A 7,875-nucleotide genomic window follows, 5' to 3' on the forward strand; every position below is an offset into this window, starting at 1 on the left:
CACAGTCCAAGGGAACGGCTCGAACAAGAGACAACAGCCAGCAGAGAGGGCAATCAAAGGATGTGGGGCTTTGAGTTTTCCTGCCTAAACAGTGCCACTGCCCACTACCAGCTCACTGGTAGACTCTTTCCAACAGTCTCTCCTCCCCACCAGGGACAAGGTGCAGAGAGATTAGCTACATAAACCAGGCAGGCTTGTAAAACAGCCTGAGAATTAAATACTCAAGAATGTTTTGGCCAAGCCACTGACCCATTTCCCACCCTGCAAAGCCCAGGGAAGGAGGAGGGGGGTAGAAAGAAAAATAAAGCACCGGGGGCAAACAAAACCAAATTATTAAGTTCTTTTCATTAAATAAACAGGCTCCATCTGACGGGGCCTTTCCCTGGAGTCATGGGATGCCATCAGTCCTGGGAAATGACTTGAGGAAAAAGAAAAAAAAAAAGCACTAACAAAGAGGTCTTGGTCTGGACTGGAGTGAGAAAGGCCGCTGAGCCCATCACCCAGTAAGAACACTGGAGGAGCCGTGACCTAGTGTGGCAGTGGGTAGAGCCTTGGTGTGGACCAGGAGGAGGAACCAAGAATCAGCACTTCACACTTTCCTTTTCACCATGGGTGCACCTACTTTTGATGGAAAACAGCCAGTGTGAATTACAGACTCGGTCTCTAGTCCAGAGGTTCTCAATCTGTGAGTTATGACTCCTTGAGGGTCACATATCAGATATCCTGCATAGAAGAGACTCACATTACAATTGTTTTGAAGTAACAATGAAATCATTTTACGGCTGGGGGGTCACCACACCATGAGGCACCGTATTAAAGGGTCGCAGTGTTAGAAAGGTTGAGGTCACTGCTCTAGTCCTTCCTGCCTCTGACCCCCTTGAAAGACTGTGACCACGTCAATGGCGTCTATCTCCTCCCCTTTCCACTCTGCTTCACTCTTCCTTTACACATCTTTGCCCAAAGGCAGTACGTCCACATGACCATCAAGCAGCTCCTGTCTGTCTTTCTTCCAGTCCCTAGAACCAGCTGACTGTCTACTACTGTTCATTCCATGTTGCCTTGCCTCCCAAAGCAGGCTTCTCACCTACAAACCTGTAAGCAGTAGCTGAAGCCAGCCAGCCCTTCGTCAAACACTGATTTAAGTGTGGAGACTCTTCTTAGCTTCTCAGCTACCAGTCATCGGCCCTGATCCCAGGGGTGTTACTGTGCAACAGGGAAAAATAAAACCCTCTGAGGTCATTTCAGGGTGGAAGTCAGTCACTGAGTCATTGCTGCCTTAGCAGGGTACAGGGTGCCCCTGACCGTCAATCCCTCACCTTCCTCTACAGCCTCATTTCTCACCTTTTATTGCCAAGCACCCCCAAACCACCATGTGCTTTTGACCATTACCAGGCTACCCACCATTGCCCGTGACTTGTGGCTTGCTCTGCTTTCACCCTGCATGGGAGTCTATTGTTACATCTCAGCCTGGCTGACTCCTCATCATGTTTCAGGGCCCACCTGCAAAGACTTCTGTTCTGAGCCCTGACCCCACAAACTGCAGTGAACGCGCTCCCCGCTCGTTCACATCTCAGTTACTGCACTCAGCGAAATTTCTCTCTCAGTGGCTCTGCCGCCGCTGAATGACACCTCCTCCGGCCTTTTCCTTGCATTTCGCTCATATTTGCTTCACCTGTAGAGGGACTTCTTAAATGTTTTACTACGTGAAGGAACAAAACAGCAGAAATAGCGAGAGCAGGACTTGGGCAAACGACTTCCCTCTGACCTCAGTTTCATCGCCCGTGTGATGTAGGGCTGAGCAGAGGAGCTTTCAAAGTTGCTTCCCAGCTCCAGTTTTACAGGCTTTTCTGAGTTTTAGCTGAGAGATACCGGTGGACTAGAATTTTCTGTGTGAGAACCGAAGCAGTGTGCCATAAATAATGGAAGGCAGTGGAGAGCCTTCTGTAAACACAGAGGTTCTGGGCACTCAAGAGCAGACAGGTTTATGCAGAGGTAAACCAGATGTTTTCACTAAGAACATAGCCATGTACAGTATCCAGGCATCATAGGAGACCTTGCAACCTGATATGCCTGCAGAAATCCAGTCCCAGTCCTTAAGGGGAGCCAAACTGATGAAAGCGCTCGGGGGAGAAACAGAAACTGCTCCGAAGCAGGTGGGAAAGTGAGCAGTGAGGTAAGCAGCCACGCAGCCTCCCAAACACCACAGCCTGTCAGCCCCAGACTTCTTTCCCAGGACACGACACCCTGACACACACACAGCCCTTCACGTCAGCCAGACTGCTCTACTCGCCCCCACCCCACCCCCGTTATACAACCCAGCCCCCGCATTCCTGTCTGTTCTATTTCGCTTCCTTGGAAGGCTGCATGCCCCCCACACACATACATAACCACGAACTGAACATTCTTAGTGCCCACTCCCCAGTTCACTCCTTAACCACCCCAACTCCAGGGAATCAATCTCTTTCCTCCTCCTCCTGTCTGGCTTGAGTACTCTAGCTATCACTATGCAGTGTCGCAGCACCTGAACAACGGGAGACAATAAAGGTTTCTGGGGTTGATGATGAAGCATATTGAGAACTAAATGAAACCCATAGGTAGAAAAAGGCCTGCACTCAGGAGGACTTAATATCGTAAAGGACTCAGTCGACCGAAACAACAGAAAAATAGATGGACAGGGACTATACCAGGATATGTTGAAGTGTGTAACTGTTGGCTTAGGGGTTATTTTGTTTGGGGGTTGAAGAAAATGACGTCCTTTGCACCTGAACATCCTACAAACTTATGAGTGAAGACCAAATGTCCCTTTCCCTCCAAGATATGCGCAACACTTTGCACATAAACACAAAGTGCATATTTATTGATTGCTCTGAATAGAGTCGGGATTTTTTTTTTTTTTTAAGGAAAACTGGAAGTGCCTGGGTAGAAGGCTCTGTAAAGGGACTTCCTCTCAGAGGAGATAACTTGGGGGGCTGGTGTTAGGCTGCCAGGAAAAGAATGAGAGACCGAACAGAAGGAAGCAAATAAAATTCCAAGGCTCCAAAGAGCAAGTGCAAAAGGGAAGCTGGGCAAGATGAATAATAGTTTCAAATAAACGCTGAGGTCTAGCTAAGAATGGAAACAATTAGCGTGGATGGTGTCGGGTCACAAGCACTAGACACTGAGCGCATTTGGTTTCAGACAGTCATTTTTCTATGAGTGGAAAACTGTAATGGGAACAAAAGCGAGTTTTGTCAGAAAATATTCATTTAGCCACTAGAATAGGGAGAAGTTTCTATCCAGAGATGCCGTGATTACAAATGAGATTAGCTGAAACAAGAACTTTTGTTCCCATTGCTTGATTCAAAAGTCTTGCAAATGGGGAGGGAGAGAAGGAGGGAAATAAGAGAGGAGACAAACAGTCAGGGAGGGAGCACCTTCCATCTGGATGAAGGCCAGGAGGATACACCCTCCATTGCTCTCAGCCCCTTCACAAAACTCTGCTCATGTAGATATGTAGCAAAATGCAACCACTTACTGCACTGCAACTTATAAAAAGCAGAACTGTGTGAGGGATAAAACCTAAAGGAAGTAACTCTTAAGAACAGTTGACTTGGTAGCCTCCCTTTAGCTCCCTCCCTGCGGAAAACAACATGCTTCACTTTAATGAGCTTACCTCGTCATCTTCCTTGACAGGCCTGGCATTTGTGGGAAGACCATATCGCCAGCATGGATTAATGCTCCCTTCCTGTGAGTCTCATGAGTTGTTTTGCTTTAGCAGGAGAACAATACTAGTCTATCTTCACTCCTAGTCTGGGCCACAGCAGAGAAGAGAACCGAACAAGAAGAGCTAAGTTTTTCTTTCTGCCAATGCCTCTAACGCCATGAAAATCCTTAACATTTTAGAAGTGTGAACATCAAAGACAGATTGGGAAGGGGGAAATATGTCAGAAAAACTTCAGCTATACAAAAAAGAAGGAAGAAAGTAACTTTTCTCAATAATGGTAGAAACATTGTACCTGGACATAGTAGATGCATGTTCTATGTCTGTTGGGTGGATGGGTGGGTGACTGGATGAATAGGTGGGCAGATGGATGAGGGCATGGGTATTTGGGTGGGTACATACATGGACAAGTAAGTAAGTGGATATATGAGTATGGGTGGGCATATGGTTAAGTGGATGCATTTGGAAGAATGGATAAGTTGATGGACAGATGGATAGATCTGTGGAAAGTATACCTCTATAACCGAAGTAGGTCACTTTCTTAAAGGTACATGATCATTATGGAGAAAAATCAAAGCGAAATGATTTCAAATAACTGTTTACTCTGGGATATGGAAAAAACAGTACTTGATTACATCTAGATGTCTCTTTTTAAGGGCACGTATGTCAATTGCCATTAATATGTTCATCACCTTGACATGTGTAACTTTGCTTAAAATTTTTACCCCATTTTTTCTGAAAAGTAAAGGAAACCATTTGCACTAAAATGAGTTTTAAGTATAACCTGTAAATGTATACCTATTACTCCTAAAAATACAAAAATATTAATTTTATATACTATTAGGAAGTCATAAAGTAGAAAAATAAATTGTGAAACGTGGAAGAATGTTTATGGTGAGGGAAAATTCAACATTATATGTGTATTTCCTCTCCAAGGAACATATGTAAATGCTATAACTGCAAAATATAAATAGTAATTACAGTTTTCTATGTAATAGAATTTACAACTACGCAGAGGAATGCTTGCATGTCAAGAGACTGACTAGAAAGATACGGAAAACACAGAATTCAGGATGGCATTTCAGCTTCTGAAATTATTTTTAAATAAACCATGCATTTAAAGTTTATGTGTAATGATATTCTCAGTGAAATACATAAAAGGGGGGAAACATTTTTGGATGACTTCCATTGCTGACCCCAGGGAGGCTGAGACACCCAGCACTGGGCTGTTGAGTCACTGGGAAAGACAACGAATTGCTGGGAAAGGCCCAGTTCTCTTCCTTCCCTTGCCCCGCACCTGCTCCATGCCCTTTGCCCTTCAGTCACCCGGACCACATAGCTGGAGCTGCTTCCAAACCTTTTGTCCTCTGAGCTTCCTTTATTCCATCCTCACTTGCTCCGATACTTCTGCCTAGAGGTTGTATGACTCATTACTTTTTTCTCTTGCCATGTACAAATCCCCAGAAGCCTGCCAGTGTAAGGTGGCATGTTTTTTTATCCGGCCATTTAAATGTGCCAAGGACTGGGCCACAGCTTCACCCTGCCACCTGCTCAACTCTCAGAACCTGCCATCAGGTGCCAGCGGGGCTGCATCCTCAGCTGGATGCTCAACCGAGGAGGAATCCTCTTCAGAACTCATCCAGCTGCATTCTGAACGCCCCTCCCTTGCAGCTGTGTGCTAAGGCCCTTCCATTCTTTCTGCTATTGGCCAGAATGCACCTTTAGCTCTCGGTTACACAGCCTTCTCCAGAGACATTTACATCATGTGTTTCTCTGGTCTCTGCAGTTACAACATCTTTCAATGAGATGAGTCTCAAAGTTACAAAATCATGGGAGCAACATTCTACCTTTGTCATGTTCCATCAACTAGAAGTAAGTCACCGGTCCCACTCACGCTGAAGGGATAGAGATCACACAGGGTATGACACCAAGGTCGTCACTATGGGGCCTTCTTAGAATTCTGCCTCCTAAACTGAGTTCCCCTTGACGTAACCACACACTGGCCCAGACCTCTCCTACTTCAAGGCATACTGATGTGTACTGGCCTCATAACAGCTTACTTTAGTACTTTAGAAAGTGCTCCCTCCCATTCATGAAGCCCTAAGGAGCTTCCTCCAGCCTAATGCCCCTGAATGATTCCCTCCTCATCCCCTCCTACCTCCTTTCCACATATAATCCTCTGGTCTTCAACCTGCTCAGCTCCCATTTGGCCTCAATTTCCACGTCACTTCTTTAAGGAAAGCTTTCCTAATCCTCAGACTAAGCTAAAATGTACTAATTAAATACTCATTGAGCCGTTCTGAGTTGCAAGATCTGTGAAAGAAACAGTCCATCTTGTTCCCTGTTGAGTTCCCAGTGCTTGTTTAGTTCAGCAGATATGTCGTAAATAAATTACAAGTGGATGAAGTGTAGACAGTACTTGTGAATACCGAGACTTCAGAGGCTAGCACCCTCTCCTCCCTCTCTCTTCAAGGCTATCAGTCTTCCTTCTCCCTTCATTTCCCATCTACAGCTCCTGGTATGCCGAGTTGAGGTGTTCTTCCAGCTTGGCTTTGAACCATAGTATCTCTTGGTTGTCTTCCTCACTCCTCCCCTCATCCCTTTTGTGTGACTTTCTGGCTTGTCTTTCTTATTTGGAATCTCTGCTTTACCTCCCTCCTTCCAGAGAAACCCACGATCAACTGAGCTCTCTCTCTCTGACGAGACCTCACTTCACTTCCATGACTCAGCTGTGCTTCAAACACAACTTGACAAAACGCCTGTTCCTCCACAGGGATGAGGGACTGGACCTTCTTGGATCCTCACCTTTGTTGTTGTTGACTTAATGTCCCCCCAGATCTCCCAGGCTAAAAGCCTCAGAGCCACTGCTTCATGTTTCTCTCTTGTTGCTGTAGGAACATCCTGACAGGCAGCATGGGGAGAGAAGGCTTGGTTTGGCTGACATTCTCAGTTACAGTTTATCGTTCCAAGGAAATCAAGGCAGACTCGAGCAGCTAGGCACATCACATCTGCGGTCAACGCAAGGGAATAAACACCTTTGTTTGCTTGCTTGCCTACTGAATGTTACTCAGCTAGCTTTCTCAACTCTTACACCGTTCACAGCCCATTCCATGAAATGGAATGCCACCTATCTTGAGGGTGGGTCATCCCACTTCAATAAACAATCAAGACAATCCCTCCAGCCTAGCCTTATCTAGATAATTACTTATAAAGGTCTCCTCCTGGATAATTCTAAATCATGTCCAATGGGCAGTTAAAACTAGCCAGCATAGTCACCCTTGACTCTCCAAATTGTCCTTTGCACTCAATTCCTCCTTATTACAAGATGGTCTTGTTGGAGGAAGTGTGTCACGGGGGTTAACTTCGAGGTTTCAAAAGACTTGGGCCATTTGCAGTATCTCTCCCGCTCTCTGCCTCATGCTTGTGAGTCAGATGTAAAGTCTCAGCCACTGCTCCACCAATATGTTTCCCTGTCTGCTGCCATGCTCCTGGCCATGATGGTCATGGACTCTAATCCCCTAGAACCATGATCCCCAAATTCAGTGCTTTCTTTTATAGCTTGTCTTGGTCGTGTTTTGTCATGCCAATAGAAAAGTAACTAAGAAGTGACCAAGGGCATTGGTTCCAAAACCCCTGTGGATACCAAAAGCTATGAATGCTCAAGTCACTTATATAAAATGTTCAGTATTTGCATAGAGCCTTTACATATCCTTTGGTATACTACAAATCATCTCTAAGTTAGAAATACTATTTTATACCATGTAAATGCCAGACACATGGTTCTTGTTTAAGGAATCATGACAAAGACAGACCTGTATGTGTTCAATACAGATGTAATTCTTTCATCTGATTGAAATTGTTTTTGCTTGTTTTATTATTGTTTCTGTTTTGTGAGTTGGTTTTTGTTTTGTTTTGTATCTGTGTTTTTTGAGACCAGGTATGTCTATGTAACCCAAACTGGCCTCCAACTTCAATCCTCCTGCCTCCATCTTCAGAATGCTGGAATTACAAGTGTACATCACCACACCAAGCCAAATAATTTGACTCCTCAGATGTAGAACCCACTGTACATTTCCTATGTGCACTTGAACAAATGACCCCATATGGCCACATGCTAATGGCCACTTGGTTGTCTTCTACAACTCAATTCTAAATACATCCCTCTAGCTCACTTC

The sequence above is a fragment of the Peromyscus maniculatus genome, chromosome 7 (assembly GCF_049852395.1).
Source record: "Peromyscus maniculatus bairdii isolate BWxNUB_F1_BW_parent chromosome 7, HU_Pman_BW_mat_3.1, whole genome shotgun sequence".
NCBI classification, from domain to species: Eukaryota; Metazoa; Chordata; class Mammalia; order Rodentia; family Cricetidae; genus Peromyscus; species Peromyscus maniculatus.